Consider the following 11414-nt stretch of genomic DNA (forward strand, 5'->3'; position numbering starts at 1 on the left):
TCCAGTCCCAAACATGCTCAATGGGGGACAGATCCGGAGATCTTGCTGGCCAGGGTAGTTGACTTACACCTTCTAGAGCACGTTGGGTGGCACGGGATACATGCGGACGTGCATTGTCCTGTTGGAACAGCAAGTTCCCTTGCCGGGGTAGGAATGGTAGAACGATGGGTTCGATGACGGTTTGGATGTACCGTGCACTATTCAGTGTCCCCTCGACGATCACCAGTGGTGTACGGCCAGTGTAGGAGATCGCTCCCCACACCATGATGCCGGGTGTTGGCCCTGTGTGCCTCGGTCGTATGCAGTCCTGATTGTGGCGCTCACCTGCACGGCGCCAAACACGCATACGACCATCATTGGCACCAAGGCAGAAGCGACTTTCATCGCTGAAGACGACACGTCTCCATTCGTCCCTCCATTCACGCCTGTCGCGACACCACTGGAGGCGGGCTGCACGATGTTGGGGCGTGAGCGGAAGACGGCCTAACGGTGTGCGGGACCGTAGCCCAGCTTCATGGAGACGGTTGCGAATGGTCCTCGCCGATACCCCAGGAGCAACAGTGTCCCTAATTTGCTGGGAAGTGGCGGTGCGGTCCCCTACGGCACTGCGTAGGATCCTACGGTCTTGGCGTGCATCCGTGCGTCGCTGCGGTCCGGTCCCAGGTCGACGGGCACGTGCACCTTCCGCCGACCACTGGCGACAACATCGATGTACTGTGGAGACCTCACGCCCCACGTGTTGAGCAATTCGGCGGTACGTCCACCCGGCCTCCCGCATGCCCACTATACGCCCTCGCTCAAAGTCCGTCAAGTGCACATACGGTTCACGTCCACGCTGTCGCGGCATGCTACCAGTGTTAAAGACTGCGATGGAGCTCCGTATGCCACGGCAAACTGGCTGACACTGACGGCGGCGGTGCACAAATGCTGCGCAGCTAGCGCCATTCGACGGCCAACACCGCGGTTCCTGGTGTGTCCGCTGTGCCGTGCGTGTGATCATTGCTTGTACAGCCCTCTCGCAGTGTCCGGAGCAAGTATGGTGGGTCTGACACACCGGTGTCAATGTGTTCTTTTTTACATTTCCAGGAGTGTATAACATCACGTACAAGCTCACTTAAATACTGATAGCCTACCATTGTAGCAGCAGTAACCGATCTAACAACACTTGATGTCTTATATAGGCTATGCCGACGGCAGAGCGGTATTCTGCCTGTTTACATATCTCTGTATTTGAATACGCATGTCTACACCAGTTTCTTTGACGCTTCAGTGGACTTCGTGATCACCAAGTCTGATGTTCAGTTTCCCGCTGTTCTCATTTCCGCTACTTCTCGTTACTTTCGTCTTTCTTCGATTTACTCTCAATCCATCCCCTGTAATCATTGGACTGTTCATTCCATTCAGCATGTACTGTAATCCTTTTTCACTTTCTCTGAGGATAGCAATATCATCACCGACTCTTATCGTTGACATCCTTTCACCCCGAATTTTAATTCCACTATTGAACCTTTCTTTTATTTCCATTTTTGCTTCTTAGAAGTATAGATTGAAAGCAACGGCGAAGGACTACGTCTCTGTCTTACACCCTTTTTAATCAGAGCACTCCCTTCTTTGTGTTCCACTCTTATTGATCCCTCTTGAATCTTGTACACATTTTATATTGCCCATCTTTCCCTATAGTATACCCCTATTTTACTCAGAATTTCGAATATTTTGCAACATTTGACATTCTAGAGCGCTTTTTCTAGATCTAAAAAACTTATGAACCTCTCTTGATTTTTGAAATTCCATTATCAACCGAAACGTGAGAACTGCCTCTCTCTGGTACCTTTACCGTTCCTAAAGCCAATATGATCGTCATCTAACTGATCCTCACTTTTCTTTTCCATTCGTCTGTATTTTATTCTAGTCAGCAACTTGGGTGCATGAGCTGTTTGGCTGAGTGTCCGATACCTCTCGCACTTGTCGCCTCCTGCAATCTTCGGAATTGTATGGATGACGTTTTCCGAAAATCTTATAGTGCATCGCCACCTTCATCCATTCTACACACTTCCGGGCGTTTAGTTGCCACTTTCCCCTAATGATTATAGAAATTCTGATGGAATCTCATCTGTCCCTTCTGCCTTATTTGATTTTAAGTCTTCCAAGGGTTTTTTAAATTCCAAAACTGGATCCGCAATCTTTTCCATACTGACTCCTTGTTTCTTCTGCTGTCAAGCTATCAGACAAGTTTTTCCCCTCATAGAGACTTTCAGCGTAATTTTTCCACCTTTGCAGTTCACCCTCTGCATTTAACAGTGGAATTACCACTGTACTCTTTGAATTTGATGCAGTTTATGCTATATGCTGAGTCAGTTTCTTCCACAATCATTTCTTTTTACATTTATTCAAATTATTCATACAGACATTTCGCATTACCTTCCCTCTATTTCCTCCTTATTTCATTCCTAAGTGACTTGTATTTCTGTATTCCTGAATCTACCTGAACATTTTTGGAGTCTCTTTTTTCGTTGAATAGTTGATACATTTCTTATTTTACCCATGGTTTCCTCGAAATCACCTTCCTTGTGCCTGTGCGTTTCCTCTCCAACTTCTGTGATTGCCCTGCTTAGAGATGTCCATTACTCTTCCACTGAACTGCCTACTGAGCTATAGCCTCAGAAAATTTCAAGAGTGTCTTTGCACTCCTTAGTAGCCCGTATCTCACTTCTTTGGGCATTGATTTTTCCTGGCAAGTCTCTCGAACTTCAGTCTACTCTTCATCATTACTAAACTGTTATCTGAGTTCGTATCTGCTCCTGTTTACACCTTACAATCCAGTACTGATTTCGAAATGGCATGATGTAATCTATCTGAAATCTTACAGCATTTTCCGGCCTTTTCCAAGTTTACCTACTCCTGTAGTGCTTCATGAACAGAGTTTTCACTACTACCATCTGAAATTAATTGTAGAACTTGATTAGTCTTTCTCCTCTCTTATTCCTACTACCAAGCCCATATTCTCCCATAACCCTTTCTTCAACTCCTTACCCTACAACCTCTTTCCAGTCCCTCATGACTATTATATTTTCATCTCCTTTATGTACTGAGTAATCCGTTCAGTATCCTCATATGCATTCTCTATCCCATCATCTTCTGCTTGCAACGTCAGCATGAATACCTGAACTACTGTTGTCGGTGTTGGTTTACTATCGTTTCTGATGAGAGCAATACTATCAATGAACTGTTCACAGTTCACAGTCTCTGCCCTACTTCCCAGTTCACAATGAAACCTTCTCCCGTTGTACTATTTTCTGCTGCTTTTGATATTAATTTATAATCATCTGACCACAAATCCTTGTCCTTTTTACGTCATATCAATGACCCCCAACTGTATCTATATCTAGATTGAGCCTTCGCCTTTTCAGATTTTCTATCTTTCCTACTACGCTCAAAACTCTGACGCCCCGACTCGTAGAAAGTTAATCTGTCGTTTGTTATTCGATTTTTTTCTCACGGTTACCTACCCCTCGGCAGTCATCCCCTGGAGATGCGAATGGAGATCTAGTCCGAAATCTTTTGCTAATGGAGGGATCTCAGTTTCAGATCATATGCCGCGTTGATACACATTATACTCGAATGTCTTTAATGCAGTAGTTCCAGTTGCTTTATGCATCATCATGCCGTTGATCATTGCTGATGTTTTCACCTTTTAGGAGCAGTTTCCCACCCAAAGAGTAAGAGAGTGCTCTGGATCACTGCCCACTCCTGCGAACTCCTTGACAAGGCTGTTGGTAGAATGAGGGTAACGTCTTATGCCGGAAGTCTTCTGCCGCCATTACTGATAATTTTTATTTACAATTTAAGCGGTGGCAGCGTTCGAACAAGGGATCGACGAGATTTTGATTACTAGCCAAAAACGCTATCTCTGCACCACGTGTACGTCCTGTTTTCTTGCCCTTCATGGTAAGGCATTCCGGATTTCCACTTCGGCCATGTAATATCCGCCTGCACACGCAAGGTTTTCTGCAGCTTGTCTTCGTGCATGCCAAACCCTGTCTTTGCCAGCAACGTCGCCGGATCTCTTCCCAACTGAGAACATTTGGAGCTTTATGGGCAGTGCCCTCCAACGAGCTAGGCATTTTGACCATTTTACGCACCAGATGGGCAAAATTTGGCTCGATATCTCTCATACAACAACCCCACCGGTTAATGAGAAGCCAAATAACTGCTTGCATAAGGGCCATAGGTGGATCAACGCGTAAGTGACTTGCTAAATTTGTGAAGCTCTTTCTCTAGAATAAATCATCCAATTTTTCTGAAACGGTAATAATTTGTCTGTCTATACATGTACAGTATATCTACTGATTGCATTCCCATTTGAATAATTCCTTGGTGTTGCCTGATTTTTTATTATTTATTTATTCTTTTTTGTGTTAGACTGCATTTTCACAACATTTTATCGTGGTCTAAAGAATGAACAAAGAAAGATGAAGCTACAGACTGATTAAAAAATCAATGGAGCCTATTATTTGACATGAGCAACGAGTCACTAGGAATATTTAGATAAGCAACTCGTAATACTGATATTGGATGCGTAATTGTTCTTATCATAAACTGTCTGCTTTACAGATGATCTCTGTGAGTGACGCTAAATAACGAACACACTCAAATTTGGCTAAAATTAGAACCGAGAAAAATCAGGTTACAAGTAAAATCAAAGTTGTGGGTGAATAAGCCGAACCAAACTTGTCAGAAATGAGAGCCATCGCGTAGCACGAGAACAAAAAGGGAATGGTTTGTGAAGTAACTGAAGTCAAATTCAGACTGTATCGTGCTCCATACAGTCAGCGATTCTTCATGGACAAGGAAGAAACATTACCATTTAAAGTGAAGTGGTCATTACAATGGGAGCATAAGTTCTGGTTGTGGAAGGATAGGTGTGGAAGTCAGCTGTGCCATTTTAAGGGAATTATCCCATCATTGGCCTTAAACAATGTGTGGGAAACGTTGAATATTTAAATCAGCATGGTGGGTCCGGGAATGCAGCCGAGTTCGTCAGAATGAAAAAAATGTCCAAATAGGGAAGCAGAAGACCAAGATGAAGAAGAATTTGCTAAATTTTTAGGGCGATCAAACACGCGCTTAATGAAGTAGCCGATACATTTATGAATTACAACTCGATAACTGTAGGTGTTCCGTACTAACGTTACATTCTGGGATAAGAGACGGTTGAAATAGCTTTCTCCTCAGATGTACGAAACTAATAAACAGAAACAAGAAACGGAGAACGGATGACATCTTTTGTCTGTAGTTGTACTGCAGGTATGACTTTTTCGGATACTATAACGAAAGAGTACTTAAATCAATTATTATACCGTGAAAAACGTTTAACGGGAAACTGAGGGGAATTAATTTTGTACTAAAGGAATTTTGTCTTAAACTAAACGTGAAAAAAAGATGAATTTTAGATCTCGATGAATTTTGTTTAAGTACTGTATTTCCAATCCCGTCTGAAATTTACTTTTCTAACTACAAACGAAAACCTTGAAATTATTGGAATTCATGTCCAAGTATTATGGAAGTTTTTCTTCTTTTATTTTATTTTTAACACCAAGACGTGTTTCAACACGTCTCTGCACCTTTTTTCCGTCATCAGTGGCTTCTTTTATTTATTTCTGTGAAAACCGAAGTAATCTACTTTTACATCCACATAGTAGTACGCTAGCCACGTTACGTTGCCTGGCGTAGCGTGCTCTGTACCCCTGTTAATCCTCCGACAGAAATTAAACTAGTTTCTTGGGTACCATGAAGCGGGACAAATCTGATTTGAGCGAGACCCAACCACAGCTCACACTTCTCGGCATTCTCTAGACGTTCCCAGAGATCTTGTCTCTTCACGAGGAGACATCGCCAGCCGCCAACGTAGTCCGATTCTTTACCTTTTAATTTTTACTTTGGTTACACATAAAGGCTCAAGTGTACGAAGTGTACAAACAAGCTAATGTAAAATTGCATAGTATTTGTTGTTCATAAATAAATAGTTATCTCTGCATTTTTGTTTGTTAGTTTGTAGGTTCTTTTTGAAATACGGGACGCTGAAAGGTCTGTGTTGGATTCCTTTCATGTTAATTTCTTAAAACTGTTGTCATTTACGGCATGCACTCCACTTCTAAATTTACTGTGGTGTTTCTGATTATCTGGGAGGAGACTGAGCAGTGGAACGTGTTACTTTTACACATAAACAAGAACGATCTGTCGCACTACTACACTTTAAAACACAGTTTATATGTAATTCATGTCACACAGTCTAATATGGAACCTACACCCGCTTTCTTTTATATACTGTATATGATAAGATACTATCATCCTTTTTCCCTTCTATGTGAAAGGATGAATGAGCAAATGTATTTCTAGTTGCATGCTTGAGGGTAGCAGACAAGGCTGTCTGCTAGAGAACAGTAGGACCAATGTCGGAACAGGTAGCTACGCTTTCTAAAAGCAAAGAGCTTTCTATTCTTAGTATGGTCCTGACCATCCCTTGTCATGTTGGTATAGGAAGCTGCCTCTCTGGTCACTTCCGTTTGTATCTGTGAAGCACCCTCGGTAGGGGCCCACGCCAGTCTGTCCACGGCGAGCGTCTGAAGTGGTAAGATCTCCAGCTAAGCATGTCTCTGCTAAGTGCGTAGGACAATGGATTTCTTAAGTTCAGCCTAACTGAAAATTTAATGACCTTTATTTCAGGTTTAGATCTAAAATATGTTATCTTAAATTGCAACGCAGTGTAATTCGAGTGTGAAGTTCAGAATATCCTCCAGTAATTGCTTTGTCACTACTTTGTGAGCAAAGTGGAACCACGTGTTGATGATTCGTAACTCTAACTAAGATCATCAATCTTAAATGCGAATGTGCATGAGATTATAACGTCTCGTCTTGACAATGTTTTTCAATATAGTAACTTTTCTTTGTGTTCAACCCATGTGGAGTGTACTTTGTGAGACCAGTACCATGTGCTTATATAATTGTTTGACCCATCAGGTTAATCGTATGACGATAGTACCAGTTCGAGGTTTTTCTTTTGTAAATTGCTTTTCGATGCAATTTATTTTAATTATCAAAATTATTGTGGAGTTACACTCTTTGTGTAAACCAAGTTGACCACGTGAAGCATGTGGTGTAATCATCAAAGTAGCCCTCAGCTATTCTTTTCGGGAAGATTTCACAGAGAGTTAATATGAATTTAGTATACCACTGTGTGGTAATTAAATGACAGACAGGATTGCGCTATGACCGTAACTTCTTTGGGGGAAAATTGAATCGGTTGGTTGTGGTTAATTTCCTTTTGCATATGTTTCAACGTTCTTCGTGTGTTATTTTATGAATGCAGTGTTGTATGCAGTCTCCAAATCTTGGCTCCATATTTGATGTGTTCGGTAAGATTACAAACTCACATTTTCACAATCCTAAATAAGGCACCAGTTTAGTTATGAATCAAGTTTAATATGCTGAAATTTTAATGTTACAATGATCAATGTTAAAATAAATGTCTAAATATAAACTGATTTATTTCTATTTATTTAAATTCTCCTCTTATATATATATATATATATATATATATATATATATATATATATATATATATATATATATATATATATGTATATATATATATATATATATATCACCGGTTGTCGTAAGATGACTATTAAAAGATTGTAATTAATGTTAGTCTAGTTGAGAATTTGATAATCTAGACTGGATACCTGGTGAAACAGTTGGTCAGTAATGCAAGGATAACTTCCCCAGATAGCTCACAGCTTTTAACTCGCTTTTATTATCTTGAATATCAGCACCGCTTTTAGAACAACTTAATGCATCAACTTTACAAGGTCTTTTTGCCGGACCCTGTATTAGATAGCCATTAATTTCGAATGATGGAAGGTTTGTTGGGCGGTCTGTCATGACAGTCGCTTCGATTTATGGCGTGTACCAAAACACATAAGATTTCTCCCATTTAACGATTGTTTTCGAGCGCCTTTACAACACGTTCGATTTGTCGAGGTTCGAGTTAGTAAGAGTCTACTGTATATTTGTTCGTCCGAGAAGTTATTTTCGTTTCGTGTTAAACGAAAAAACAAGTATGAAACTAAGCAGTGTTTTATCTGGACTGTATTATTACTTTCTGTTAACTGGATTTTCCGCTTTAAGCGCTTTGCGTTGTTTTGAACAAAACCGAGCAATTAGTCACTTCTGCTGCAGAGGCAGCGCCTTACACGGAGCGACGCCGGGCAGGTATTGCCGGAGAATCAGGAAACACTTTGCGTCACAGGTAATGCGCCCACGGACACTTTACGCCTGGCGCCCCACGACGCTCATTTGTTCAATCAAGGCCCCAATGTAGATGTTTATGGCGGCGCCGGGCCGCTTATTATGCATTCAACAGGGAGATAAGTTGTTTTCCCGGTTGGCTCGTATACACTTACACAAATACACGCACACGCACACACACAAACAGACACAGACATGCTCGGCCGTGGTGGCTGAATTTACTGCGCGCCGGAAATGATAAATTAGGCAAAGTATCGGGCGCACGCATCTCGCGATCGCCGCCTCCGCCCATTATCACACTAGCGCCGAGGAATATTTAGGCGAGGCTGCGGGCCCGGCGGACAGCTTGTATTTACATAGCCCTCTCCATAATGGTTACGATAAATAAATAACGCACTTTCTCCGCTGCCTAGCCTCCTTTTGTCCACAGACACCTTTTGTTGTTGCTCGGATTTAAAAAAGGACCAAAACGTCCCACGTGCAAAGAACAAATCGTTACATAAAACTGAATGGGACCAGTAAATACCTACGTTTTGTCAGGCGCTTGAATGATTCCGACGGGCCTCTTTCATCACACCGTTTGCGTCCCACGGCTTATACGTATTGATGGCTCAGTCTATCTCGTCTCCATATGTACACTGTATCAAGTACTTAATCGTAAAAGCTCAAGATGTTGGTAATCACAATGTTCATTTAGTTGGGGTGTCCAAAATGGGGTTTACAATGAGGTTTAACAACTCGAACTAAAATAATTAAGACTATGAATTTTTAAGTCACATAGACGGTCACGACATTACTGATGGTTTTTGACAGTCGAAGATGTTCGAAATGTCCGCCTTTGGCAGCAATACAGCATCTGTAACGCTGTGGAAGAGATCGACACACACGTTTTATGATTGCCGTTGGAATGGATTAACTGGCAGTCACAGTCGCATCTCTGATGTCGTGCAGCATACGTGGATTGGGACATAGACGATGTCAGCGAGATTTCCCCACAGAAAGAAGTCTAGCGGCTGAGTGGAAGCTCAACACTTCATCGCTGGCCTATCCACCTCTCAACAAATGAGTCAACCAGGATTTGCCGCACGTCACGACGGTAAGGTGACGGTGTACCTCTTGTTGAAGAAAGCAGTCTTCATCTCGGAAGAGTTGGTGAACAGCTGACACAGTTCGTTGCTGCAGCATGTTAGGGTGCTTTATAACTGTCACTGTTTTCAAGAAAGACCAAAAAAATGACCCTACAAGTCCTCTGAAAAACACGCCACACCATCAACTTTTTTTTGTCCTGTCTTCCTCAGTTGCGTGTAACATTACGGTATATTGATAATTTTTACTTATGGACTGTCTGACAGCAACTGAATAAAACACAATTTTAGTGCCATACGCGTTTCGCCTTTGTTTTCTGCACATACACACACACACACACACACACACACACACACATACAGCACAAAAAATTATATCACACCAAAACACACACACACACCCACACACACACACACACATACACAAACGTACACAAAAATGCATACACGAACAGATCACAGATACTTCAATAATTACACTCGAAAGTTTGGCAATAACATTCGATCTTTGGCAAAAACATTTACAGTCGGCAACAAAAACCAAAACATTGCATTGAAACAAGCGTTCAGTTCATAGTGCTGTGGAATGTGGGAAAAAACCGCAAATTGGCATTCATAAGAAGAAGAACAACACCAAAAATGCAACAGGAGCGTAATGTGTAAGAAATTGTCCACGCAACCTGTAAGTACAGTTCAAAACATTACTTCTTAATAGGAAAGACCAACCACCAGAACTGTTTATAACCTATAGGCACAGTGACAAAAATGTAAATTAAATAGCTAACATATGTACATATTCCAGGCCACTGACGATGCCTTGCAGAAAATAAAGGCGAAACGCGTATGCCACTAAAATTGTGTTATATTCAGTTGCTGTCAGACGGTCCATAAGTAAAAATTATCAATATACCGTAATACGCCACACGATGCTTGTAGCATAAGAGGTTACCAGCTCGTTCTTCCGTAACATGAGGATTATCTCTTGCCCAGCACACACAGCTACGATGACTGATGGTGCCATCCATTTTAAGCGTCGCCTCATCAGAGCAAACAATGACATCAGTCAGCTCTTTACTATCGTAAATCTGTTCACAAAACTGGAGTCACCTCTTCAGAGAGTCCTCGTTAATCGCATTAAGCAACCAAGGAATGACGGCTTTCCACTTTGCACGCTATAAAACGTGGCGAACACTTGATTTCCTTACACATCATTCACGCGCAGATTGCTGTATGGATGTCTTGGACCAGTGCATCCATCCATCTTTCGTCCGCTACTGATTTCATCCATGCCATCTCTTCTTCAGATCACGCACACCACCATCTCTCTCAAATTTCTTTTCGTTACACATGACGGTGGCGTAGTAGCAAACTCTGCCAGCCATCGTCTCTGCACTTTATTCGTAATTTCATAATTCCAGTAATACTTTGAAATCCACTTTCTTTGCTCCAAGGACAATATTTCAAGCCATCTTGTCATTTACGTGTAGTTACTGCCAAATGGGCAACGGCATTGCCGCAGTGGATGCACCGGTTCCCGTGAGATCACCGAAGTTAAGCGCTGTCGGGCGTGGTCGGCACTTCAATGGGTGACCATCCTAGCCGCCATGAGCTGTTGCCATTTTTCGGGGTGCACTCAGCCTTGTGATGCCAATTGAGGAGCTACTCGACCGAATAGTAGCCGCTTCGGTCAAGAATACCATCATTACGACCGGGAGAGAGGTGTGCTGACCCCACGCCCCTCCTATCCGCATCCTCCTCTCAGGATGACTCGGCGGTCGGATGGTCCCGATGGGCCACTTGTGGCCTGTAGACGGAGTGGTTTTTTTTTTTTACTGCCAACTGAAAATAAACAAAAGAAAAACAAATGAATGGCTACACACAATAGTCATCAGAGCACTATATAGTCACAACTTGATCAAGTTATCGTTTATACCTCCTCAGTTACTGAAGTTCAGACAGTGAAAACCCCTTTGTCGGTCACCCATATAGCGTCTTCACGAGAACGCTCATCAGGCGAAATTT

At 42.3% G+C, this 11414-nt stretch overlaps 1 pseudogene; it reads left to right on the top strand.

The window, feature by feature from the left end:
• Nucleotides 1-10892: 10892 nt before the first annotated feature.
• LOC126475754 (5S ribosomal RNA) lies at nt 10893-11010 on the top strand (annotated as a pseudogene).
• The last annotated feature ends 404 nt before the right edge of the window (nt 11011-11414 follow it).

The sequence above is a fragment of the Schistocerca serialis genome, chromosome 4 (genome assembly GCF_023864345.2).
Source record: "Schistocerca serialis cubense isolate TAMUIC-IGC-003099 chromosome 4, iqSchSeri2.2, whole genome shotgun sequence".
In the NCBI taxonomy this organism is placed as follows: Eukaryota; Metazoa; Arthropoda; class Insecta; order Orthoptera; family Acrididae; genus Schistocerca; species Schistocerca serialis.